General features: G+C 44.4%; 1 long non-coding RNA gene across 2 annotated transcripts; it reads right to left on the bottom strand.

The window, feature by feature from the left end:
• Nucleotides 1–17: 17 nt before the first annotated feature.
• Nucleotides 18–27,337, bottom strand: LOC143820365 (uncharacterized). Of its 2 annotated transcripts, none has more exons than XR_013225320.1 (3): nt 27,131–27,337; nt 19,954–20,067; nt 18–97 (listed from the first exon to the last, which is right to left on the bottom strand). It is a non-coding gene; the product is annotated as an uncharacterized LOC143820365 (long non-coding RNA). The 2 variants fall into 2 exon arrangements; XR_013225321.1 differs by lacking the exon at nt 18–97 and adding an exon at nt 9,982–10,094.
• Nucleotides 27,338–27,950: the final 613 nt, after the last annotated feature.

Below are 27,950 nucleotides of genomic sequence, written 5' to 3'. Positions count from 1 at the left end.
TTTCCAGAAAGTATGGGGTTTTTTTGGAACGCTTCAATGATGTTCGTCACTCCATATGCCAAGAAAAATCATTGCATAGGATTGTTCTTGAAATACCCTGTGGAGAGAAAGAGATGGAGAGAAACTTTTGCAAGCATGAAATAGCTGCACGGACCGAGTCTTGGGGATGTCTGTGACAGAATATTTCCGGCTTTGTTTAATTTCCACCTGAAATGGAGCCCAGTGACTCCAGGTCCTGCACATTTTGCTGTGAATGTGTTTGACAGTTGAACTTAGTTGAACCATCAGTCCTTCAATCTGCTGAACAGGTTTCCACTGGTTTGTCACACTGCACATGTGCAAAAATGCTGCCAGTGGCCATTAGCATCATGAAGGACAAATTCTTCTATGGCTGATTTATATGGTGCAAGTGATGCAGGTGCTTATTTATGGGTTGGGCTTTCCTGTGGGAATGTCACCCTTTGGTCTGTCTTATATATGGGATGATGGGGCGCTGTTGGGTATTGGCCTCATCCCCCACGTGCCTGCATTGCTCAGTGGCTGGGGTTGGCCACGCAAGGGAAGAGGTGCACCCTCCAAAAAGCAGAGCCTTTAATCTCAGCTCCATTCTGCTGCTGCTGCTGCTGCTTGTCACTCCTGGTTCCACCCCTTGATCTCCACAACCAACCCTCTGGCAATATTGATTTTATCCTATTTTATGTATATTGGATTGGTCTGAGTCACTAGGGAGAGGGTGAGCAATAAATTGTCATTATCTTTAACCGCCCCTGCAGTTAAATAAAGCCCTAAGGGCTATTGGGGAGGAGTTAGGGAGGGCTCTGTCCATGATAAAAACTCAGAGGGGCAAATCAGGAGCCGCAAAGCGGCTCCTGATTCGCCCCTCCAAGTGCCACTCACAGGCCACTCAAGGGCCAAGCAGCCAATGGGGAGGTGCGCGAAGTGCCTTCCCCATTGGCCCCTCACCAGGACAGACCAAAATTCCATTCACCCAGCCCAGTCTGGCTGCCAGTCTGCTCCTGACCACTGCAGGGAGAGGAGGTCAGCAGGGCTGCCAAGGGGGAGGAGAACAGAGGCTGCGCCAGCTCTTTTTGCCCCAAGGCTGTCCAAACTGTCATGTCTAACAGCAAATTGCCTCAGAACCCTGACAGAGCTGGCAGGAGGCTGCTGAGTGCTCCCCTTCCCCCCCTTCAGGCATGCTGCGAAGGAGCCTCTGAGAGGCCCTAACTGAGGGGAGGGAGGCATTTTCCTTTAGAGAGCAATGCAGGGGAGCCCGAGGGCCTTCCTTTTGAGGGGGGGGGAACGTTCCCCTTCTGCCAAACAGTTGCCTGACAGGGAGGCCACAGAAAAGCCCCTTCTCACTTAAAATATTGCTCTGGCCGGGCGTTAGACACAGCCAAGCCATGTGTCTTTCTTCTTTGCAACTCTCTGCAGATTTGAAGTCACTACACAGCATTATTCTGCAGAAGAAACTGGCTCTTTTGTCTCCTGTTTCATCTGCACAACAACCCTGTGCAGTAGACCTCAAGTCTTTCAATTCAACAACAACCTGTGTGGGAGGCCTTAAATATTTCTTCTCTATCACAACCCTGTCCAAAGTAGTCCTTTCTGCCTGGGAAGCTGATCTTTATACTCTGCGGGTGAGCTGTAATTCCAGGCGCTCTCCAGGCCCCACCTGGAGGTTGTCTACCCCTGGGTTGGAAATATTCCTGGAGGTTTGGAGGTGGGACTTCAAAATCATACAATGCCTCAGAGGAGACATTTTTGCCAGCAGTTGGGAGGGAGTGGTCCAGGAGTGTCCCTCCTGGCCTATGGGTTATGGCCAGCCCTTACCAGCAACTGTTTGTATTCCGGGGCGCAGACAGGCAGACCAGCATCAGTCCTATGAGCTTAGAAAGTGCAGGAAGTTCTAAATAAATATTTACAGCCTGAAACAGTCAATAGAGAACAAGTAAATGTCTGGAGATACATGGTAACTGTAATGTCTTATTGGCCTGGCAAATAACCTTGGCCTGGCAAATAAAAAAACAGTATAAAAAACCTTACTAAGGTCAAGACTGCTGTGCACAGAGAGTCTTCCTCTTAGGGTTGCCAGCTTCCCTGTGAGGCTTGCTACCCCACCTCCCTCATGGGGATTCTGCTATGGGTAGAGAAAGGGCAGACGATTGGAAAATGCTTTGAAACACCTGAGGTCTGCTGAGTCACTGCGCCCCATTCCCAGTTCTCTCAGATCTCTCACAACCCCACATACCTCACAGGTTGACTGTTGTAGAGAGACGACTGGAAAAGGTGTTTGTAAACCGCTTTGAGACTCCTTTGGGTAGTAAGCAATAGGGTACAAAAATCCGTTCTTCTAAGGAACAACCATGAAAGAAGCATGTGGGCACATAACATTTTATCAACACTGAAAAAATAGAAAAGAAGGAACAGGGTGGACACCTGTGTACTGTGACTACCCCATGTGTATTAGGGCAGAGGGGCATTTCGGTGAATGTGGCCTAATTCACACAAGAAGGGAAATGACGCAAAACTGGGAGGAATTGGTTGCCATGTAATCTTCCCCTAAGAAGAGTCTCCAGTCTGATTTTCCCTTCACATATCTGAGGACATGGCTCTGGAAAGCTCATCTGTAACCACTATGCCAAAATTCCCAAAGGTCAGTCCTCTCCCACAATCAACGAACATTCCACACCACAGGTTCTTGACACCCATCTCTCCATATCCATACCCTCATTTGCCACCATGCCACCACAACCTCCCACACAACACACACATTCCACCCCATGCCCTTACAGACTGGACAACTCCTCCCCTTCCTCTTCCCACTGCCAAGCTCTAGCGCCCATTGTATTCTTGAATACAATGGGCTTTGCCCCTAGTAAAAATATATTAAAGAAGCAGTTTATTAAACAGAGCTCAAGGTAATTGCAGAACCATAAAAAAGGAACATTTCTTTTCCCTAAAGGTCACACACGCCTCACACAAACATGCACACTATAAATACAAAAACCTTGAATCTAACATGTTTCAATCTATAAGGTTTTCATCACATCTTATAGATCAAAATGTATTAGGCCCAAATTTATTTATTTGTTTTTTAATTGGTTAATTGGTTAATTGGTCGATTTGGTTAATTTGGTTGATTTGGTTGATTTGGTTGATTTGGTTGATTTGGTTGATTTGGTTAATTGGTTAACTGGTTAACTGGTTAATTGGTCAATTGGTCAATTGGTTAACTGGTTAACTGGTTAATTGGTTAATTGGTTAATTGGTTAATTGGTTAATTGGTTAATTGGTTAATTGTTAATTGGTTAATTGGTTAATTGGTTGATTTGGTTGATTTGGTTGATTTGGTTGATTTGGTTAAGTGGTTAAGTGGTTAAGTGGTTAAGTGGTTAATCGGCTAATTGGTTAATTAGCTAATTGGTTAATTGGCTGATTGGTTAATTGGCTGATTGGTTAATTGGCTGATTGGTACTTATAAGTTGCCCCTATTGAGCCTGTCATCTTGGGGTGGCATACAACATCTGTAACTGCTCTGTGGAAGCAGTATAAATAAAATGCTAAGGGCCCTTGGGGTGGAACCTGTCTGTGATGGGGGAAGGGAGCCCATTGGCTCCTTCCCCCCCAGAATGACAAGTGGAGGCACATTGCACCTGCCGATTGAGCCCTCCGCTTATCATTCCAGGGAGAAGGCACCAATCACCAGCTGAGCGCAGCATGGTTGGTGATTGGACCCTTGGCCTCGGCCTGATGAGTCAGGAGGCATGAAGAGCTTCCCAACCCGCCCACCCCCCCACATCTACCACCTTCCCCCCAGACAGCCATGACCAGGCTGCTTACCGTGAGGACACGCAGGCGCCTGGCCCAAGTTGCTAGAGGTGGCGGGGGGGCTTTGCCCCCCACCAAGGGGACAGGCCTGACGTGTCGCTGATGCCGCGGCCCTGTCCCATTCCTATGCTGAAGCCCTGCAGCTGTCTGGCAGCAGCCCGGCCCCGCCACAGGGACAGCCCTGCCACATCACTGACACATCAGCCCTGTCTCTTTGCATAGCCCAAACACCCGCAGGTGCCCGCCAGCCAGCCGTAAGACTCGCCACTGACCCCAAACAACACACAAACATGGGAGTCGATGCCGACACTGGTAGGCAGCCACCCCTCTCGACCCCACATGCTTCCCCCGCCCCACAACTCACCCCTGCACTCTGCTGCTGGTTCCCCACCCCCAAACACCTTGCCCCCACCCTTCTCTACCCCTAGCTCTTCCCCCCTCACTACTCACCCCCACACCTGCCCAGCGGCCCCTTCTTTCCACTCCTGCCGCGTCCCCTTCCATTGCACCTATCTGCCTGCCTGCCTGCCTGCCTGCCTGCCTGCCTACCTGCCTCCCTCCCTCTCCCTTCCTTCCTTCCTTCCTTCCTTCCTTCCTTCCTTCCTTCCTTCCTTCCTTCCTTCCTTCCTTCCTTCCTTCCTTCCTTCCTTCCTTCCTTCCTTCCTTCCTTCCGTTCTCTCTCTCTCTGCCTCTTTTTCTCCTTCCCCATTTCTTTCTTTCTTTCTTTCTTTCTTTCTTTCTTTCTTTCTTTCTTTCTTTCTTTCTTTCTTTCTTTCTTTCTTTCTTTCTTTCTTTCTTTCTTTCTTTCTTTCTTTCTTTCTTTCTTTTCCTCCCTTCTACCCATCTATCCATCCAACCCTTAATCTCCTTTCTTGCTCCCATCCATCCATTTCTCTTCTACTTTTCTTTCTTCCATTCTTTCTTCCAATGCTTACTCTCCTATCTCCCCTTCTCTGTCTCTGTCTCTCTCTCTCCCTTTCTCTATGCCTGGCTGCCTGCCTACCTTCCTTTCCTCCCTCCACCCACTGCCCACTAGCGCCCGCTTTATTTTCTATACAGCGGGCTTAATTTCTAGTCATCTATATCGAAGGTTGGCTTTTATACCCCACATTTCACTACCTGAAGGAGTCTCAAAGCAGCTTACAGTCGCCTTCCCTTCCTCTCCATACAACATGCATTTTTAATGTGGCATGAGATCCTTTCTTCCTTATGGTTCTATATAGACTAACTTACAGCTATGACCTTTGAAAATCAAGGCATATGTACAATGGAAAATTGAACTAGTTCAGTTTGATATTGCTTCCCTCAAAGAACACTGGGGAATGTACTTCCGTAAAAGTCTGTAGCGGTACACCTATTTCAAAGATATATCCATCAATGGCTTCTACCTCAGGGTGTAAACAGAATTTTCATATTCAGAGGCAGCAAACTTCTGAAACCCAGTGCTAGGAGTCTACATCAGGGCATGGTGTGATCCAGTAGGGCTAGAATTGCCAACTCTGGGTTGGGTAATACCTGGGGTTTGGGGAGTTGGACCTTGGTAGAGTGTGATACCATGCAATCCATTTTCCAGAGCAGGCATTTTTGCCAGAAGATATGGAATGAATGAATGAATGAATGAATGAATGAATGAATGAATGAATGAATGAATGAATGAATGAATGAATGAATGAATGAATGGGTGATGTACGTTGCCTGGAGATCAGTTGTAATCCCAAGAAATCCCCAGTCGCCACCTGGAGGTTGGCAACCCTAGCGGGACTCTTCTCATGATTACTCAATGGGCTTTTGCAGAGATCAGTTTGGACAGTCAATTTCAATTTATTTGTTACATTTTTTGATCAGCACAGAATACAAAAAAAGTTAAATATATGTGAACAATATAAAAAGGATAACATTGACAATAAAAATTGACAATGGTCATTCCAGACAACGCAATTAAACACCAAACTCAGCTGATAAGATCTTTCTTCATGAAAGCTTTCCGTTTCCCATGGAGAAGGAAGCAGAATGTTACAACAATGTGGGCAGTTGTTACAGGCCTCTGGAGAGCCCCATCCATCCGCCATTGGTGCTACAGCTCCCCTAAGCACCCCCCACAAGACCCATGCAGGAAGAAGAATGAATTCACTACCACTTTTGCAATGCATCATAGTTTACCATCTATACCACACGTGGTGTTTCCATCTTAGCTGGATATTATGTAGGGAATGTAGTTACCCGTATCATCTGTTTGCTGAATTAATACGGATAGTCTGTTTGGACTCTTTTTACTTCCCAGTCCCTCATTTTAATTAAGACATCAAATAATTCATTTTGTCCACATGTTTTAGTCTACTGAAAGGGGGGGGGGAGGTTTCAATATTGCAATGCAACCGGATACTTTTCACTGCCCCGACACGCATTTTAATTAAGACATCAAACGCTCCAGATTTTCCGCATGTGTCGATCCGCAGAAACAAACGAGGATTTTGCCTGTTGAAATATGACCAGTCAAGGCCACGATCAATCCATTAGAGAATATCAAATATTGGCAATAATCCTTTCCCAGCTGGTTACCATTTGTCCATAAGGATTATGATTATGAAAAAAACGCCAAGCCCACGTGCTGCCATCGGAAAGGTTCCAAGTCTGTCGATGTACTCAATGTACTTTCCCCTCCCGACACCATGAAGCAATAAACAGATTACTGTAGGGATCTAGCTCTAAGTTATTGAAATTTGGTGGTATGTATTGCTGAGGGACCAGGGGACTTCATATTTGAGCAGTGAGAGACGGTCAACCCAACTTATTCCATGCATGCACTCCAATTCTGTATAGATCCCATGACTTCAGAGGTACATACAATTCTTTAAAGAAAGTTACGGTATCTGCTATCTATATTCCTGATGTAAATACAGTGATGGAAGATTCTACATCTTGATGGTTAGGTGCGTAGTTAGGCAGGGTTTTTTTTTTTTTTTTACAGTTCCTGCTAGATTAGTACAGGTAAAGGTATCCCCTGTGCAAGCACTGGGTCATGTCTGACCCTTGGGGTGACGCCCTCCAGCGTTTCCATGGCAGACTCAATACGGGGTGGTTTGCCAGTGCCTTCTCCAGTCATCACCGTTTACCCCCCAGCAAGCTGGGTACTCATTTTACCAACCTTGGAAGGATGAAAGGCTGAGTCAACCTTGAGCCGGCTGCTGGGATTGAACTCCCAGCCTCATGTTCAGATTAGTAGAGATGCTCAAACCACTGCCTGTTTCATTCGTGTTCTGTTCATCACTTGCAAACTGGGAGCCAGTTATTTGCTAGATGATTCATGTGTTCAACCACCCATTCTTGTCTGTTTGGCAGGGGCTTCAACAGTACCTTCCTAATGCAGCATGATCAACCTCCCCCCCCCCCTATGAGTTCTCTCCCAGCCTCACAGAGTTCTACTTCCTTCTCTAGTTTTTCTGAGTTTAGAGCAGGAATTCCCAACCAGGGTTCCAGGAAACCTTGGAGTTAGGCGAGATCTCCCCAGCATTTACGCAGCCTTTCCCAGAAGTTCTTATGGCTGTTGACATCACTGGACATTTCGGAGCCTAGTTCCTCTGTTGCTCTATAGGCCTAGTCTCTCCACAATGGAAAAATGATTCATAGAATAATAGAATCATAGAATAATAGAATTGGAAGCGATCTCATGGGTCATCTAGTCCAATAATTTGTCTGGCTCCTGCATATTACTTCTGTACCCACTTCTCTGAAGGGGTGTGTCACCACTTCCCGGGTTCCTCAAAGCCTGAAATATATTTCAGGGATTCCTTCATGATCAAAAGGTTGAAAAAGGCTGGTTTAGATAGACAGTGGATCCGACTATAAATCATATAATCTGGATCTGAGAGAGCACTGACAAAAGTGCTCTGTGAGAACAGCTCTATCAGGACTGTGACTGGCCCAAGGTCACCCAGCTAGTTGTATTTAGAGAAGTGGGATAAGTGAGGAATCAGATTAAAAAACACTGCTCTTAACAACTACCCCAAACAGGTGATCTTTTATCAGGGAGTCTGTAAAGAACAACATCTTTCTCTGATGTAGGATCTGTGCAACAGAGCAATTCTAATGGCTGCCAATATTTGTAAACTTTCCCCAAGTTTACATATATCACAGAATCATGGCGTTGGAACTTGGGATCTCCAGGGTTATCTACTCCAACCTGCTGTGCAAGGCAGGAAATTCACAACTACCTGCCTACCCACAGTGGCACCAATTCCATGCTCAGATGATGCCCCCCCCCTCCAAAAAAAAATCCAGAATCCCTGGGTGATCTGGCCTGGATGAAATTCACCTCCCAACCCCAAAGTGGTAATTGGCATTGCCCTAGTCATACATAGTTCACCTGTTGACAGTACGTAACATTCTTAGTTTTAAATTCTACAAATGTAGGAACCCAACGACCACCCAACAAAGAAGAACAAATGACAGTTCAACTAGTTTTGAATCAATAATCTGGTCTGCCTTTGTCCATTCACAGAGGTACTCCTGACTGAACTGTCAGGCTGTGAGTGATGCTTTTATAGCCTAACAAATATGGTTTTGCACCCTTGCTATATCATCCATTTTTAATTGAACGTTTTCCTCTATTTTTTCGTAGGTCATTCTCTCTAACTCATTGGCCAAATATGCAAGCAAAGCACACGGCACCCGCCCCTGTTCTCACTTTATTTATAAACAGTGTCCTATGTTCTTAACCTTTAGTTACACTGGCACATGACCAAGAACTCTGCATGTCATTTCGTCCAACGTCTGCCCTAGTCATTAAGGATACATTGTTCTTCAAGGTTCACTAAATTCCTTTTGGGTTTCTGCAACACTTCTCTCTCTCTCTCTCTCTCTCTCTCTCTCTCTCTCTCTCTCTCTTTTTCTGGGGTTATTTGGCCTTGTTAGCATCCCATCAGATGGGGACATTTCAGTGTCAAAGAAACTGGATGGAAATCCCCCCTCCCCAGAAAAGCTTGGTTACACCAAGATGAAAACTAGAGAAACCAAGCAAAAAGATGGGCAGGGCTGAAGAATGGGCAGGGCTGAAGAACACCAGAGTTCAAAGGGAATTATCTTAATTTACATTCATATTGTATCTCTATAATTTCCCACTTGGTCTCCAAAATATAGGGCTTGGTCTCCAAAATATATCTATTTTTCATTTCTGTATTCTTTGGCTTGAAAAGAAGAAGAAGAAGAAGAAGAAGAAGAAGAAGAAGAAGAAGAAGAAGAAGAAGAAGAAGAAGAAGAAGAAGAAGAAGAAGAAGAAGAATTTCTTCTTTTGTTCGTTGCGTGTTTATTCCAGTAATTGTCATGTAGATGTGTATAGGAATCTTAATTTGTGTAAAACGTTGAAAGTAAATCTGGGTATTTGCCATGTTATACAAGGGACAGAGTAAAATGTGGACCATGCCTACTAGTCTCGTAAATCTGTAAATACAAAGAAGAAATTATTGTAGGAAGCCTGTGTAGCCTTACTATCAGTTTCCTCTGTTCTGCTATTTTGCAAACCAGCAAGTCATCCCTTCATTAACTTCTAGAGAGGACCCAGATTTACAACTGATCTCCAGACTATGGAGATCAGTTTCCCTGGAGAAAATGGCTGATTTGCAGGACAAACTCTATGGCCTTGTACCGCACTGAGATCTCTCCGTTCCCCGACCTCCCCAAGTTCCACCACCTGGGTCACCAGGAATTTCACAATCTGGAGCTGACAGCCTTTTCCTTCTCACTCTGACAAAAAAAAAGTCTTTTCAGTTCTTTTCCCCTCACCTATGCTGCAAATATTGCAGAAACACTTGCTAAAGCAATTAATTGCATTACACCTGGGGATATAAATCCTGTAGGCACCACATGTTTGACAGCCCACTTGATAGCCTTTTTTTTAAAATTGCATTTCACAATGGAGATCCATTCTACTCCTCGGTATATATGGCATTAGAAAGTAGGGCCGGGAACGAGATATCGAGTGTGCTGCATGACTGATGAGAAAACTTCGGCGACTAATGTTCTGTGAGAAATAAATAAGGAAGGGCGCAATAAAAACAAATTCCCAAGGACATCAGACACCACATACCTTTGTTCTCCATGAAAAATAAAGTCGTGGTTTGCAAACAAAGGCAGGAATGTGCAGTAATTAAAGGGTCAGCTCCGAATGATCCAAAATAGAAACATTTCTTTGAAACAGCCTGACTGAGTCTTAATAAAACCAAGCCACAGTGTTATGCGAACGGCTTCTGTTTCTTTTAATTCTGAACTTTCTGAAATAGAAATAAAGAGAATACGGATCATAGGCCTAATCTCAGGCTGCACTGGCAAGCGGCACTTGTCTTTGACCTGTATTCATTGTTGAATTGGAAGCTGGAGAAAAAGGGGGACAGTGGGGGGGGGGTGGATGGGTAAAGTTACAGTTGCTAGGTAGGGCCTAGGGATCTCCTGGAATTACAACTGATCTCTAGAGCAGGGGTAGTCAAACTGCGGCCCTCCAGATGTCCATGGACTACAATTCCCAAGAGCCCCCTGCCAGCGAATGCTGGCAGGGGGCTTTTGGGAATTGTAGTCCATGGACATCTGGAGAACCGCAGTTTGACTCCCCCTGCTCTAGACTGTCAAAACCAGTTCTCTTGCAGGAAATGGGCGTCTTGGAAATGGATTCGAAGACAGGGGTGTCCAAACTGTGGCTCCCCAGATGTCCATGGACTGCAATTCCTATGATCCTGGGGGCTCATGGGAATTATAGTCCATGGACATCTGGAGAGCCACAGCCAAAGTAGTGGATGTTTATGTAGATATTCTTTACTCTTCCGTGTATTTCACAGCAGCAGCAACATGCAAACAGCTTGCAGGAATCTGCTGTGTGTTTCCCAGCAGCATGAACAAGCCTGTTTCGAATTGCAAATCTTCTTCAGTATAAATTACTAGAATGCAAATAAATACGCTCATTAAAAAAATACGCTTAGAGCTTAACACAATATTTTTTAAATGTTTTTGCCTAATCGAGCTGATGACAATACAAACTGTACCTTCACATCCTTTACAAGCATTCTTTACCCTGCACCCCTCCTACCTCCTGACGGGGATAAAAGGATTCTATTCTACCCATTTCTGACTAAGGGCACTTAGACTCTTGAAAGTTTATACCATTAAAGTCTTGTCTGTTTCTTGGGTGTTTTGGCCTTGAATCTAAGCATTCCATGAATTTCTTTCACTCTGGGTCTGGTCAGGGCAGTGTTATAATCCAACTGAGACTTGCAGTATATGTTCTCCAGCCCAGGAAACCTTAGGTCAGTTGCTGCAGCTGGAATTAGGACTGGAATTCAAAGGGAAGTGAGCAGAATGTAAAATCCTCTTGACCAGGCTCATAATATTCATATCAGGCCTGAAGGAACAGCTGTCATATAAAGTTGTACAGTCCAGGAACAATGTCAGTCCTTTATTGGTCACTTATCTCTAAGAGTTGTTTTTATTGCTTAGCTTGTTCCTTTGGGCAAGAGTGTTTTGGTGCTTATTTTCGCCCTCTTTTCCTTCTTTCATCAAATGAAACGCTTCATCTTTCACTTTATATTTCTGTTGTTGATATAAGGGATTGCTTTGATGTAACAGTTACAAAAGGCAGATCTTATTGGAATATGCAAGGTCTGCCATGTGTATAACTGAGCAGGATGTAAAGGGTGTCCTGCAGGGGGCATTGGAGGAGACGTATATTTAGCATTGATAGGATGATATTTCCGGATGATTTTTAAAATGATCTTCTCCTGATTGGGTCAATGGGAGACTTCCTGCTTTTTGAGCACACTTCCTACTTGCTTGCCTCCAGAACAGTGGTTAAGCAGGCTGCCAATGACAGCAAGTAAGGCAGTTAGATCTCTCATTAACTCTCTCTCTCTCTCCACTGAATTTTTTAATCAGCCTGGTACTCTGCTCTCTCTGCATATTCAAATTCTGCCAACATATTCCTTAATTGCTTACCCTGCCCACTTTGCACCCTTGAACAATACCAGGTAACCATTTTAGAGGGTCACATGCCTGTGTGTCAAAACGGGAGTTTTTCTCTTCTAAACATGCGGTGCAGCTGGGCTTTCTCTGTGAAAAGATGTTGCCTCTTACAGTCACGCCCAGTCAAGCCCAGAATGATGGCTTGACTATTCCATCTGGATAATGTTTCCAATTTACGTCTTGCTATGACCATGCTTCAATGGCAGAGCATGTTTATTGCTTTCCTATAGTGGGATAACCAGGCTACAGTGGAAATATTTGAAGGGTGGAATCCAAGGGTGGAAGGAATTCCAACAAGGTGCCAAAGCATAAGCCACTGAGTGCAAAGAAGAATTATGACAAGAATTTATGCCTGGGAACCAAGTATGTCTCAGTCTATATGGAGTTGTTCATTGAGTGTGACTGTAAGAGGCAACATATAAATATTACTCCATAAAATGACTTCTCAAAACAAAAAAGCTACGTTTTTCTTGTGTGCTGCGTGTCTCCCTTGTGGACAAAAAATAATTTCCACTGTCTCTTGGACTGCCTTGATTTGGATGGCCTGGATTTGCCAAATCTTGTCAGATCTCAGAAGCCAAGCCGAGTCAGCTCTGGTTAGAACTTGAATGGGAGACCACCAGGGAAGTCCAGAGACACAATGCAAAGGTGGGCAATGGCAAACCACTTCTGTTTGCCTCTTGACTTGAAATCCCTACCTGGTCACTCTAAATCAGCTGCAACATGATGGCCCTCTTGACCACATAGTTTGGGTCCAGCACTATGCAAGCAAAAACAAACAAAAGGACTTTTCACAGTTTTGCTCATGCAAGATCTTGTGTAAAACCTAGCACTGTCCTCCTTTTCTATTATAGTGTTCTGAAATAAATTGCTCAAGGGGTTACCGTAGTTTTTTCCTTGCAAGAGTATTAATGCAAGTTAGATTCGCCTATTTCTCACCGAATCAATCCCAGAGTCACCAGTGGGCAAAGAGATCAAAACACAATCTAAGGCTAGCTACGTTACAGAGAATCTCAACAAACTGGCTGCAAGTATGGGGCCTTCCCACACATTTGAAACTATATAGGTCTGCTCCCCAACCCTTCTTGGTATAGCCATCAGCAATGTAAACGGTAAAACTTGCTAAGATATTAAATGGGCCCATTATCCAGGGAAATTTGAACTTACAAAACAAACAAACAAAAAAAGGAGCGAGTCTACCAAATAATCAAGATACTTCCTTTATAGTGGCTGTGCATCTGGAAGATGGTGGCTGCCAGAATATTGATCAGATGCAAAGAAGGGCTGGATTCCTGAGCACGCATAGCTGTGTTGGAAGGCATTTCCATAAGAACAGCTTACTGTGTGAGAAGTTGTGCCCTATGAGATTCCTTCTTTTGTACAGGAGACCCTTTCTCTGTGGCACTTGGTTGTCTTATCAGCCAGCTATATCAACAAAGAGCCATCCTAAAAAATGGTTAGTTGACTGTCCTAGCAAGAAAAAGGTTATTCAAAGCAATTGGGTGATGTTTTCAACCCAGAAGAGGAAATCTGATATAAAGCCATCAGTCTCTCTTAGACCGTTTATGCGCTGGGAACTTCACTGCCCCACCCCCTTATCAGGAGCACAGATAGGGAGTGGATGAGGTGCACCAGGCCAAATGCTCCCCCATGTAGGTGCAGGAAGAGGTGGAGCAACCTGCCACGACTAAAACTCCAGCCTGGAGCCCAGCATGAAACCTCCAGTGCATAAACGGTCTTAGAGAGCCAGTTCTACCATTCTCCTGTTAAGCTACTGACTTGTGTATAGGGAGCAAAGAAAGTGACTGGCAACTTTTATTAAGTCCATGTCAGTTCCAGGAAAGGTCAACTTTTCCTGAGACAAAGATTTGATTAATCAGATTTAACAAATCACATCTCCTACTTCCTATGTGTCAATTCGGAGACGTAACAGCAGAGTTGTGAAGTTAGCAGGTGTGTGTATGCTGTCTAGAACTTGGCCTATTGTCATCAACAATCCACTCAACTTAATCAAAAGCCTTTTCATTATCAAACAATGTATCAGGATCTAAGTACTACTATTATATTCTTTTTTTAAGCCACTTGATCATGGTACACAAGTCTGGGCATTCGTAAATATTATATGAGCTCATGAGCTGGAACACACCTGAGTACATCTTAAATGTTGGAGTATCAGTGTGGCATTGTGCCTCAGTTGCGTCACATCAACGGCTGAAAAGATCTGACTCAGTGATGCCACTGAATACATTCTAGAGCAAAGGATTGGAGTCCTTTGTTGGCTACCATTTGAAAGGAGAATGTGTTCAGACTTGTGTCTCTCAGAGATTTTACTGTGAGGACACTATTTTGATTAGCACAGTGCACTGATCTCCTTACCCTTGTTTAACCTTTGTGTTTTAGTTCATAGAAATGTATACTTTCAATTATCTTTAGACTAAGGTCATAGCAGAGTTTTTTGTGGGCATGTTAGAAGCAGCATGTTAATTTCTGCTTTTCAGGCCTTATATGAGCCTAACAGAGACTTGGGGTCAATCCATTTAAATAGCTGGTGTAATTATACATAAAGGTGATGGTTGTGCTGTTGCTTAAATGCAAAATTGTGGCTTCCCAAACCAACTGAGGTATGAAAAGCTCCCCCTCTCCTGGCTTTCCACAAATTATACAAAGCTGAACAAATAAAGAAGACTTTTCTGTGTAGGTCATAGGGTTGCACTGCACAAAATGGTTTTATTTATTTATTTATTATTTAGGCTTATTACCCGCCATTCCCGAACTGGCTCATGGTGGGTTACAATCTGTCCATATAAAAACCCAGTAAAAAAATTCTGGATATAAAACTGAGAACCATGGCAGTCTTCAACTCATTAAACCCCCAAATCTACATAGAGGAAGAAGAGGAGGAAGAAGAAGAAAAAGAAGAAGAGTTGGTTCTTATATGCCGCTTTTCTCTACTCAAAGGAGTCTCAAAGCAGCTTACATTAGTCTTTCCTTTACTCTCCCCACAACAGACACCCTGTGGGGTGGGTGAGGCTGAGAGCCTTTATCAGGTCTGTGGTGAGCCCAAGGTCACCCAGCTGGCTGCATGTGGGGGAATGCAGAATCAAACCCAGCATGCCAGATTAGAAGTCCGTACTCCTAACCACTACACCAAACTGGAGTGGGAAGAGGGAGCATGGGTGACAAAGCTAAGTGCTGACCCTCTTAGTACCAGGGGGCCCATCAGATTTACCTCGCTGCGCTGGCCTCAACCATAAACATGGCGGAAGAGCTCCATTTTGCAGGCCCTGCAAAAACTTTGCAAAGTTGCTTGGATAAATGATTAAGTGCACAGTTGCACCACTTCTGGGGTTTCTTGAAGCCTGAAGGATGTTTTGGGGGTTTCTCAGTTGTCCAAAAGTTGAGAAAGGCTGCACTACACAGAGGAAGTTGAAGCAGTGCATAAACGATCTCAGGGCATCTGGAATCAAGAGAGGGAGGGAAGGCAATTGTAAGCCGCTTTGAGACTCCTTTGGTTAGTGAAAAGCGGGGTACAAAAACCAGCAGCTATTTATCCTCTTGACTTTTCTATATTTGTTGGGGGTGGGGAGGCTGGATGGGAGAGTCTGTGATGATGGAGCATGGAATAGGCCACCCTTAGCTTATATGCAAGTCAATAAGTTTGCCCAGATTTTGTGGTGAAACCAGGTGCCTCAGCTTATATGCAGGTCAGCTTATATGCGAGTATATACAGTAGTCCTGTTCTCCTGGTGTGATATTCAAAAAATGGCCACCTTCTTTTTGAGCTGCTTGTGTGATAATGGTTAGTGATGACCTGCAAAAAGCTGGCTATGAGTAGATAAAGTGAGTAAGTAATTAATGGCAAAGTATGGTTAGGAGAAGCAACCAGCTTCTAGCTTTCATTAGAGAGGAGGGACCTTCTACTTGGAGGTGGCTGATATTGGAAGTAGTCTTGGGGGCTGCGGAGATGCCCACACTGTTGTTCTTTGGCAATCAAAGGTTCTGCCTTGAGAGTAAGAAGAAGAATGAAGAAGAAATTGTAGATATGTCATTTAAAAAAAAGAAAGCAAAATGCTAATGTAGCCCTTTCCATCTGATGTTTTGCAAGACAACCGTGATTGTTTGTTACTTTGACTGTTGCCTAAGCTGCATGGAATTTTTACACACACTGATACTAAATAAAACCCTGCCATTCTAAGCACGCTTACTTGGCAGTCATTCCTGTTTAAACAAATGGGACATAAGTCTGAGTGAACTTAGCCAGGGCCGGACCGGATGCACCGTCCCACACCGCTGAAAGAGGGATGCACAACACACTTAAAAGAAGTGCTAAAGGAATGATTCATTTGATCCCTGAAAGGTTAGAAAACTTGGAAAGGAGGATCTCCGTCTTATCAATGTCCAGTTTCAGATCTCTTGAGATGGGTATATATTTCTGATTCTTAAAAGGTCAAACTGACATCTTCTTTCTAAATCGTGCATTTCCCAGAATTATTAATCATGGTGCTTTGGTGATCCAAGAGATGATACAGAAGAAAAAGAAGCCCCCATAGGTGGAATCTCTTGCATAAGGGGATGGGTTCTCAACTACCTGACAAGAAACAAAGATCTCCCCCCCCCCCCCCCCCGCCTTTCTGGTCAACAGAAATGCTAAGCAATTCAACTCATTCTGCCTCCCTAAATTGGATGTGCCAGGGATCTCAGTGAAGTATAGATTATGAAAAAGGACATCATTATCACTGAACTGCTTGGTCCAGGGTAGCTTGATCTTGTTAGATCTCTGAAGCTAAGCATGTTGTGCCTTGCTTAGCTCTTGGATGAGAGGCCACCTAGGAAGCCCACAGGCAAGCAGTGGGAAACCATCTCTGGAAGTCTATCATCTTGAACACTCTTGATATCACTTTCCTCCATCACATTGACATGCAATCACCATAAAGCTGTTTTGCAACTCTAGTATATAGCTAGATATGGTTCAGCTGGGTGGGATTCTAATCTACATCTAGAAATGCCCCTTCTTGACTTCCTTGTTTTGCAATTTGTTGGCCGCTGCTCTCAGCCTGGCTGGCTCATGATGGCTTATATTATAATTATATATAAAATATTTTTAAATAATAAAACTCCAGTTTAAAACCCCAAGCAATAATAACAGTAAAAAAAAGAAAGAAAAACAGCAATAAAGTTCCTTAGACCCGCCAAGGGAGGAATTTGTCTAGGCAACTTCATTGCTGGTGGGTTTTTTTTTTTTTACTGTTATTATTGCTTGGGGTTTTACTCTGGAGTTTTATTATTTTAGGATATTTTATTTATCTTATTATAATGTAAGCCGCCTCGAGCCAGCCTGGCTGAGAGTGGTGGCCGACAAATTACAAAAAAGAAATCCAGGAGCCATCACAAAGCCAGTCCTCAGAATGAGCACCACAGAAAGGTTTCTGGGGTCCAGTTTACATACATGGAATCCAGAATTTTGAGGTGCATGGTTTAATCTATTCATAGCTGAGACTGAAAGCAATGCCAACAAATGAATTGTGCTTTCTATGGGGATGATGTTGCTTCAAAGAGGTAGCTGTACCTGAAAAGACACAACTATACCTGTAACTGTTGATTTGAATTTTTTTTAAAAAATGAAAACTCTTCTGGCCATGAAAGCAAGGATCTCTGCCTATTGCCCTCTCATACTCTTTGACTGTAAAACTTTCTCAGAACATCTACATAGTGTCACCTTCTTCTCTTCTTTGAAATTTCATCTGAAAACCAACCTATTCTTCAGAACCTTTAATCTAAACCCTAAATCCACATCTCCACCTGGAATGAATCCTAAAGCCATAGAACTGTGTTTCACTTTGATGGTGTTTAACCTGGAAGCTACTAAGAACAGGAAATTGCCTTTCTCTACCTTAAAACTTAAGCCATTCATTGGATTCGGGAGACATGAATGATGTTTGTCCGTTATGTGTTTTTCTTCCTTTTAATTTCTAGGTTCCAAACATCATTCACACTGTCTCTGAAATAATACAGATGTGTAGAGATTCCAAAATTCAATATATTTTTTTTGCCATGGGCCTCCTTGGAGTCCTCTTCCTCCTAACCTAATGAAGAGGTGCTCTTCTTCAACTACCTAGAAGAACTAAAATGAATGCGAACAAACCACCTGACTATAAATATAATATAAATTTATCTTTATTCAGACATGGTCATGTTTAAGAGGAAATGGAAGCCAGAGAGCAGGGAAATCATGGCTGAATACAAAGGAGACCTGCAAATATTGGAAGGTTTTATACTTGATAAAAGTGCTTTTTATATTATGTAATGTATGCTGTTTCTGGAGAGAACTTGTTAAACTATGGTTGTTAAGAGGAGTTATTCCAATTACTTCCTGGGATCCAGCAATCCCTTTCTCCATCTTTTTCAGGAATTTGGAGTGAGTTTCTAATCAGTTCCATTTTGATCAAAGGGAAATGTGAAGAAAGGAGGGCCAGAAGGGGGCTGTGCAATATTTCAGGATTTTAAAGCCTTCAGTGGTCTAGGGCCCACATACCTGTGGGAAAGTCTCTCCCATTACAATCCCCCCATATTCATTGGTCATCATCTAGGGGCCTCTTACAGACCCCTGGTCCCAGGATGGCTTGGTTAACTGTTGTCACATCAAGGACTGTGTATTTTGAAGTGAAATGGGCTTGAAACGCCTGAATCGGGCCCGTTTCAGAAGCAAATTGTTTAGTCACAGTCCAAAACGAGCTCCAACAGCTTGTTAATGACATTTTGGGGCCGTGTGTCAGTTTAACTCTGCTTCCAAATAGCTTCCTTCCCGTTCCTCAATCATCAGAAAGGCCAAAGCTGAGAGTGAGCTAAGATTGGCCAGGGAAGCCAATTGTAACAAAAAAAGATTTTTCAGTTATGTGAGGAGAAAACGTAAAGTAAAGGAGGCAATAGGCCCACTGTTGGGTGCAGATGGACAAACTCTAACGGAGGATGCAGAGAAAGCAGAAAGGCTCAGCACCTATTTTACATCTGTTTTTTCTCCACAGGTCAAAGGGTTTAGGCACATGGCAGTAGCCAAGGGATAGCGTCTGGGTGGCAAGTCGACACAGATAGAGAAGTTGTTGAGAGGCATTTAGCTGCACTGGATGAGTTCAAATCCCCTGGCCAGATGAAATGCACCCGAGAGTGCTCAAAGAACTTTCCAGAGAACTTGCAGAACCCTTGTCCATCATCTTTGGGACCTTATTAAGGACTGGATATGTCCTGGAGGACTGGAAGTTATTCCGATCTTCAAAAAAGGGAGGAATGATGACCCGGGAAACTACAGACCAGCGAGTCTGACCTCTGTTGTGGGTAAGATAATGGAACAGATATTAAATGGGTTTAAACTGCAAGTACAACGAGCCTCTTGTGGCGCAGAGTGGTAAGGCAGCAGACATGCAGTCTGAAGCTCTGCCCATGAGACAGGGAGTTTGATCCCAGCAGCCGGCTCAAGGTTGACTCATCCTTCCATCCTTCCGAGGTCGGTAAAATGAATACCCAACTTGCTGGGGGTAAACGGTAATGACTGGGGAAGGCACTGGCAAACCACCCCGTATTGAGTCTTCCATGAAAACGCTAGAGGACGTCACCCCAAGGGTCAGACATGACCCGGTGCTTGCACAGGTGATACCTTAACCTTTTTTAGGATAGTCATTGATTGAGCATGCAATAGCTCTTGTTTGAGTAGCGCCTACCCTTCACATGTTCCCTTCCCTTCCAGCATTCTCGTCCATGGTATGACACTCATCTTGTCTCTGAGTTTATTAAAGTTTGCCCTACGAAAATCCAACATCCGAGTCTGGCTACAAGCTTCCTTGCCTCCCCATCTCAAAAGGTATTCTATGAGGACATGGTCACTTCCCCCTAGGGTCCCCACCTCCTTCACCTCATCCACCATGCATGCACCAGGTAGGCAGCAGACCTCTTGAGACAACAAGTCTGGTGTACACACTTCAGCCTCTACACCTCTTAGCAAGGAATCCCCAATTACTAGTACCCGTTTCTTCATACCCTTGGGAGCAGAACTAAAACTCTTTCTTGTCAGGGACTGTGAAGTGTTTCCTGATCTTTGTGGGTTCTGCGGGGGAGAAGACCTAGAACTCTCACCTGTGCGGGACTGTGACTTTTTTCAGGTCTACGTTGGGGCTTGCACATGCTCCTGGGTTCCTGAATCAACCTCTTCAGGCAGACCTTGGAACTGATTGCATACTGTTGTGTCATCTGGCATAGGATTAAATATATAAGATATACATCAAGATAAATAATTTAAAAGCTGCTAAAACATACAAGCAATAAAACAGAGATCATAAAACTATGGCAGAACTTAGGTAGTTTTGTCATGCCTGGCTCTCATTTGGCAGCTCATTCCACCAGGCTGAGCCCCAGCCCAAAAGCCTCTGTCCCTGATTGAGGTCAGATGTATTTCCTTCAAGGCTAGTATCACCAACACAGTGGTATTAGAAGACCTTAAAGTTCTTCTGGGGGCAAAATGGGAGAGGCAGCCCCTTATATATGAATGGTCCAGACTGCATATGGCCTTGAAGGCTAACACCAAAACCTTAAACTTGATCTGAAATTCAACTGGAAGCCAATGTAGCTGCTAGGGGGTAAGTCAGATATGTGCCCTCCATGGTATTCTAGTGAGGTCATGAGCAGCTGCATTTTCTGCTAGCTGCAGCCTCTGGGTCATGGCTAAGAGTGGACCTTACATTAATTTAGCCTGGAGTTGACCATGACCTCAGCAGATCATTAGAGATTTCTGAGGTTGGGTTAATGACCTCCCTTTTTCAAAATAAGCTGATGTACTTCAGGATTTAGGAAAGCTCGTTGACAACATGTACAGCACAGTGCTAACTAACCAAAAAACTTGTCCACATGCTGAGATTGGATGGAATCCTTTATTCTTCCTGGATGCTTCTGAACTAGAGTGATGAAAGGCCACCCATAACATTTCCTTACCCAAATTGCATGTGTGTGTGTGTGTATGTAGATATGTATGTATGTATGTATGCATGTGTGTGTGTGTATATATATATATATATACACATACATAATTCCCCTCCCCAATTTCTAGTGTGCATACACACACATGAGAAATTAAGCCCACTGTAGGAAAAATACAGTGGGCACTAACGGGAAGTGGGTATGTGCAGGACGTGGGTGGGTGGGTGGGTGTGGGAGGGGCCCCCCAGGACCTTGGCCCCCCTGGGAGGGAAGGAAGGAAGGCAGGCAGGCAGGCAGGCATAGAGAAAGGAAGAAAGAGAGAGAGAGAGAGAGAGAGAGAAAGTGAGAGAGAGAGAAAGATAGAAAGGGAGAAAGGAGAGTAAGCATTGGGAGAAAGAATGTAAGAAAGGAAGGCAGAAGAGGAAAGGATGGATGGGAGCGATAAAGGAGGGCAAGGGGTGGGTGAAGGGAAGGAAGGAAGGAAGGAAGGGAGGGAGGGAGGGAGGGAGGGAGGGATGCCATCTCCACCAGGCTGTCCATGCCGGGCGGCTCGTTGTGGTAGAGGCAGGCATCGTGGGAATGGCGCCGTGGGGGGAAGGCGGTGGAAGTTGGGGGTGGGCGGGTCGGGAGGTGCTGTGCGCCTCCCGACTTCTCAGGGCCAAGGGGCCGATTGGCCCCTTGGTGCCAGAATGACAAGTGGAAGGCCCAATCGGCAGGCACTTTGCGCCTGCAGATTGGGCCCTCTGCTTGTCATTCCGGGGGGAAGGGGCCAAAGGGCACCCTTCCCCATCCTGGACAGGGCCCACACAAGGGCCCTTATTGTTTTATTTATAACTTGGGCAACTTTGCAACAATTAGAGTTACTTTTCAGCAAGTGTGAAACAGCTGTATTTCCAAATTAAGCTGTGCATCTCCAGCAGCAATCTCCAAACGATATCAATCCATGTGTGTGGGCACTGGACAATAAATCTTTTTCCAGGCAGAGAAAACTTAGTAGCAAAACAGCAACAAAAAGTTGTCCCGAGCTTGGCCAAAACGAGCAAGGCAAAGCAACTGAACGGAAAACAAAAGGATCTTTTGTTCAGCGGTCCAAAGAACATTTTGTTTCCATTCTGCCTGCATTCTCTCTCCCCCCCCCTTTTCCCCCTTTGTCAAGAGGACAGTCACATGCCCATGTGTTTTTTGCATGTTCTCAGCCTTCAGGCCTGCGAGTGGAAGCAGAGTGTGTGTGGCTTCTCGAGGAAGTTCAAATGCTTTTCAGATGTTGCTCTTACACTTTGAAAATGATGCAAGGTCATCCGTTTGACTCTTGCTAGTGGCATCCAGCTGTAAGGGGAATATAAATCAGAGGAGGCTCTGTGCAACAGCTCGGGGAGCAAGTGCTAAAGGCGCTCCGACATTAACTAGGCCCAGCAATCATCCCCAAGTTTGCCAACCTCTAGGTGGCTGGAGATCTGAGATCACAACTGATCACCAGGCAATAAAGAATGGCTCATCGGGAGGGGGAACGGCAGCTTTGGAAGATGGTTTTATTCCCCATTGTGGATGCTCTCCTCCCAAACTCTATCTTTCTCAGGATCTACTCTGCCCGCACCCCCAGACCTCCAGATATTTCCCAGCTCACAGCTGGCAACCCTGTTGTTGCATCTCACAGACTAGAGTGTTGCCAGCTCTGGATTCGGAAATTTCTAGACATTTTGTGTGTGCAGCCTAAGGAGCAAAAGTGAAAATGAAAGCAAACTAGGATCTGGTTGTTCAGGCTGATGGAACATCAAAAGTCGCTTATGTGGGATTGAGCATCATGGGCAACAGATGGCACTCCCAAAATTTATGAAATTGATAGTGCTCAAGGCTTGGAAGAGAGGTTCCTGCTGTGGTTGCTGACCCTCGGAAATTCTACTTCTTGCGCTTACCACTGGAGAAACAAAGGTCAGTTTGATTTCATATTTTGCATTCAGTTATACTGTGCTGCTGTCTTGGTGACTGCAAGCTTCCTTATTAAGGTCCATATATGCAACTGATTGGGGAGGGAAGGAAACATGGTATAGCCCCATCTCATCAGATCTCAGAAGCTAAGAAGGGACAGCAAGGAATACTTTGCAAAGGAAGGCCATGGACAGCCACTTTGGTACAGCCCGTGGTGTGTTCCCGAGTCTCGTTCTTTGAGGATCGTTGGTCGGGGATGTCCTGTGCATTGGGATCCCCATTATGGCATGAGGGGATCCCAATGTGTTATGTTATGTCCCCCGTGTTATGTTACGTTTTTGCCACATTGATCACTACATACATACATATACATTTATTTATTTCGGTCAACGACCAGTATAAAATACAAAACAGTAAAACACTATATAACATTGATTAAAAGTTCCAAAATACTTCATGTATTCAATAAATAATGGCAGAAAGTGAAGAGGAACTAAAGAGCCTGTTGATGCGGGTGAAGGAGGAGAGTGCAAAAGTTGGCTTGAAACTCGACATCAAGAAAACAAAGATCATGGCATCCGGCCCTCTCAATTCCTGGCAAATAGATGGGGAAGAAATGGAGATAGTGACAGATTTTATTTTCCTGGGCTCCAAGATCACTGCAGATGGGGACTGCAGCAACGGAATTAAAAGACGCTTGCTCCTGGGGAGGAAAGCTATGGCAAATCTAAACAGCATCCTAAAAAGCAGAGACATCACCCTGCCAACAAAAGTGCGTTTAGTCAAGGCTATGGTATTCCCAGTTGCAATGTATGGCTGCGAACGTTGGACCATAAGGAAGGCCGAGCGTCAAAGAATTGATGCATCAAAGAATAAAACCATCTTTACATGCTCCCTTCCCTTCCAGCATTCTCGTCCATGGTATGACACTCATCATGTCTCTGAGTTTATTAAAGTTTGCCCTACGAAAATCCAACATCTGCGTCTGGCTACAAGCTTCCTTGTCCCCCCATCTCAAAAGGAATTCTATGAGGACATGGTCACTTCCCCCCTTGGGTCCCCACCTCCTTCACCTCATGCACCAAGTCTTGCCTGTTGGTCAGTATTAAGTCCAGTATGGTTGAGCCTCTTGTGGGTTCATCTACCATTTGATAAATGAAATTGTCAGCCAGGCAGGTCAGAATATTGTATTACTGAGGACGCTTCGCAGAGTTTGTTTCCCAGCACATATCTGGGAATCACCCATGATTACAAGGTCCTGCCGCTTGGATATTTCAGTAGCAGACACCAACCACCACACTGTTTGTTTTCCCCTTGCTTATTTTCACCCAGATGCTTTTCACTGTAGATATACTCTCCTTCACTAGAATTTCCTGACAGGTGAGCCCTTTCCTCACATACAGTGCCACTCCTCCACCTCTTCGATCTATTCTGTTTTTTCTGAACAGTTCATATCCATACACCATTACATTCCAGTCATGGGGATTATTCCAGCAAGTTTCTGTGACGCCTACTAAATCATACCTTTCCATCAGCAGGAGAAGTTCCAGCTCTTCTTTCTTATTGCCCATGCTTCGGGCGTTAGTATAAAGGCATCTGAATCCTTTTACTTTTGGTTCCCTATGAGCTGGCCTTCCTGGTTGGGCTGCCCCCGATCGGTCTCCTTCCTTACACTCCGTAAGGAAGTAACGTATCGGAGGTCTAAACATCGAAGAGGTAGAAAAAGCCAAAGTGAAGCATGGGGCTGAGGGTGGGAATTACTAAATTTGAAATTAATGGAAAAAACGAATATGTAAATATGCAAATTTAAGACACTTCTTACAAAAGGACAGACACCAGATCTCTCTCTCCACTGCCCCCCCCCCCACTTTCTCTGTCTGTTTTGTGTCTATGTTTTAGTTTCAATCTCTATACCACTCCATCTTGGATGAGTCAATATTACTTAATTTATAAATTAGCAATACCATATTAAATATTTTAAAGAAAACAGTCTGGGTTAGCATTAAATTAAAATTCTTAAGACATCAGCTGCCCACTTCCAAATCTGATTACAACAGCGTCTGAAGGGGTGGGGGTGGAAAATGGATGTTCAGGCCAACATTCATTTGATGGACCCTAGCTCATGAAGATTTGTGTGTGTGCAAAGTGCTGTGAAGTCACAGCCAATTTGTGGTGACTCATGGCTTGCCATCCCTTGGTGTACTGACCCTGGACATCCTTGGCGGTCTCCTATCTAAGTATGAACCTTCTTGGTTTTTGAGATCTGCAGGATCATGCTAGACTTGCCAAACCAGGTTAGGGCAACTGAAATTCTAGTCCAAATAAATTTGTTAGTGCCAGACAGGTCATCAAACCAAGTGAAAAGCATTAGCACAGGGGTGTCTCTGACAATATCAATATCAGCATTAACATTAACAGGTACCACCAGAAGCCGTCTAAGTGCCAGTAAGTATCCTCAGTTTATATTGTGAAAGATAGAATTCACAATCCTGAAGTAAAATATCTGTGTGTGGCTGTGGGCAGGTCAAAAGACTGCTACACTTAGAGATTTCACTCCCATCCAGGAAAGGTTTACAGGTATTTATGAATATTTATTTATGTGTGGATCTGTAATTTAAGGAAGGAAAGAAGGAAGGACTGTTATTTTGTGTTACTGACAGCATTCTTGTATATGGTCTATTGAGATTTTAATGCACTGTTTTGAATTGATCATTAGCACTGTGCAATAAAATGTGCATTTCATTTATTTTTATAATAATTTTTGACTTCTCGTACTCTTTGGTCCCTATCTTATTTTACAGGTTGGGTTTGTTTCTTTTAAATCCCATTTTTTGTTTCAAGAATTCCCATTTTTGAACCATCAGTCTTGAAGGGACCAGAGCTGGTCCATCTTGAATAGCCAGACACCCTTCAAGGAAACTTCTAAAACTATTGTTGCTCTTTCTCCTGAGGAACCTCAATACATACCTGAGGGTTCCTCAGAAGCCACTAGCCTAAGTGGCCACTTGCCAAAGAAGGCATGGGAAATTGTGATGCAGGCTTGGAATGACCTAACAATAACCTTCTCCTTAGAACTGCAGCAATGTCTCCTCACATAAAGAACAAATACAGAAATGAAGGTGGCGTGCCAAGGCAGGCTTACAAGTGCTGTATGATCACGTACAGTTCAGATGGAACAAGAGCTGCTCTTATGGCCAAATCACTTTTCTTTGGTTGGGAGACTGCCATGTTTATGACAGATAACCAAAAAAAACACCTCAGGAACTCTGGGATTTGGAGTCATGAGACTCATAGATGGGCTATGATCATAGGTCAAGTGTTTGTACGAATAAAAATCAGATGTTTTCAGAAATGGGCTCTAAAGCAACAAATGCATTGGCTACCTATCTACAAGAGATACTGTGCTACCCTGCCGGGCCACACCTATTCTGCACTTGCGGCTGGGAAACCCATCCACACACAGTCCAAGAGTGAAGACACAAACAGTCCCTATTCAAGCAGGAACAAGCAAACAGGTTAAGTAAGCCCCAAAACAGAAGAGCATTATGTTCAACCACCTCCAAGTGGTTAATGATCCCTGGCCCTAGGGGAGTACATCTGGCCTCAACCAGGGCCAGGACATTCTCTGTCGTCACCCCTACATGGAGGAATGACCTTCTAGGGATCTGTGCTCTGTCGAAGCTGTCTCAGTTCCACAAGGCCTGTAAAATGGAGCTCTTCCACCAAGTTTGGGATCGGGGCCAGTGATCTGTTAACATCTATCAGGCATCTAACAACTCCAGGAACCATCTACCCCCCCCCCTCGAATTGCCATCAATCTGCTCAATGGAATAACTGGCATGAGCTGGAATGTAAATAAATTGGCTAACTGTCAATTTTGGTTGAATGTTTTAATACTGTAGTAAAACTGATAATTTTATGTGATGAAATTTTAGTATACTTTCTATTTTCATAGAATTACAGAATCATAGAGTTGGAAGGGGCCATACAGGCCATCTAGTCCAACTCCCTGCTCAATGCAGGATCAGCCCAAAGCATCCTAAAGCATCCAAGAAAAGTATGTATCCAACCTTTGCTTGAAGACTGCCAGTGAGGGGGAGCTCACCACCTCCCTAGGCAGCCTATTCCACTGCTGAACTACTCTGACTGTGAAATTTTTCCCCCTGATATCTAGCCTATATCGTTGTACTTGTAGTTTAAACTTGTAGTTTATATTTTGTATTATATATGTATTAGCTCTCTGTACTGTAGAATCATAGAGTTGGAAGGGGCCATACAGGCCATCTAGCCCAACCCCCTGCTCAATGCAGGATCATGATGTAACATGATGTTCATGGCCTGAGCTGCCTGGGAGGGTGGTATATTACTACTACTACTACTATCACCATCACCATTACACAGCAGATGTCATTACCGGGAGTCAGTCAAGGATCCAGGAAGGTAGCAGGGCTTGAGATTAGCAGGCACACTGGTGCAATCAGTCAGGGCTGGAGGAGTCACAAGTCAGAGGACTAGAAGCACAGGAGTCAGGCTATTGCTGAGCAAGGTCATAGGTCCAAAGGGCAGCCAAGTTTGAAATCTTTCCAGCTAGCAGAGCTTCTGGTGGACAGGCAGGGAACACAAACAATACACCTAAAAGGAACCTTTAATTGCAACTTTGCCACCATCTCTCTTTAAGTCCCATGTATTTCCAGCTGGCCCCAATCTTCCTCAGATGGAGGATCCACAGCTGTGTCCTATCTATTTTGACAGTGTGCTGCCAACCACACTCTCCGCCAATGTGCTTTCAAACCATCTCACCTCCACTGCTGTCACTGTTCCGGAGAGCCCTCCAAGCTGAAGTAGATGGCATTTTGGATTCTGGCACCCCTGGAGCACTGGTGGTAGCAGACTTCTGGGTAGGACTTGGCAACCCTGGATCTTCTGATGCTGGTGGGTCCCAATTCCCTACCAGCTCTCCAACCACATGGCTAGGGAAACATAGGGATATCAGAATGTAATTTCTGAATGATCATTGATGGTGGAAAGTTCTATCAAATCTACAATGTCTTCCATAATCCCTGGCTCTGTAAGTACCTACTGCTGATGTTTATCCCTGAATGTGCATTCCATAAAATACCAACTTAGCTATGTACCCAGTGCCTGGGTCTCTGCTTTGTTGGCTTTTAGGATGCACTTTTCTGGATGCATTTCATGGGTTGTGACTAGGGTTGTGCAAGCTGGGCCAGATTCGG

This window comes from Paroedura picta, chromosome 11 (assembly GCF_049243985.1).
Source record: "Paroedura picta isolate Pp20150507F chromosome 11, Ppicta_v3.0, whole genome shotgun sequence".
NCBI lineage: Eukaryota > Metazoa > Chordata > Lepidosauria > Squamata > Gekkonidae > Paroedura > Paroedura picta.
The sequence above is the reverse complement of the archived record's forward strand: the minus strand, read 5'-3'. Positions and strand labels throughout refer to the sequence as shown.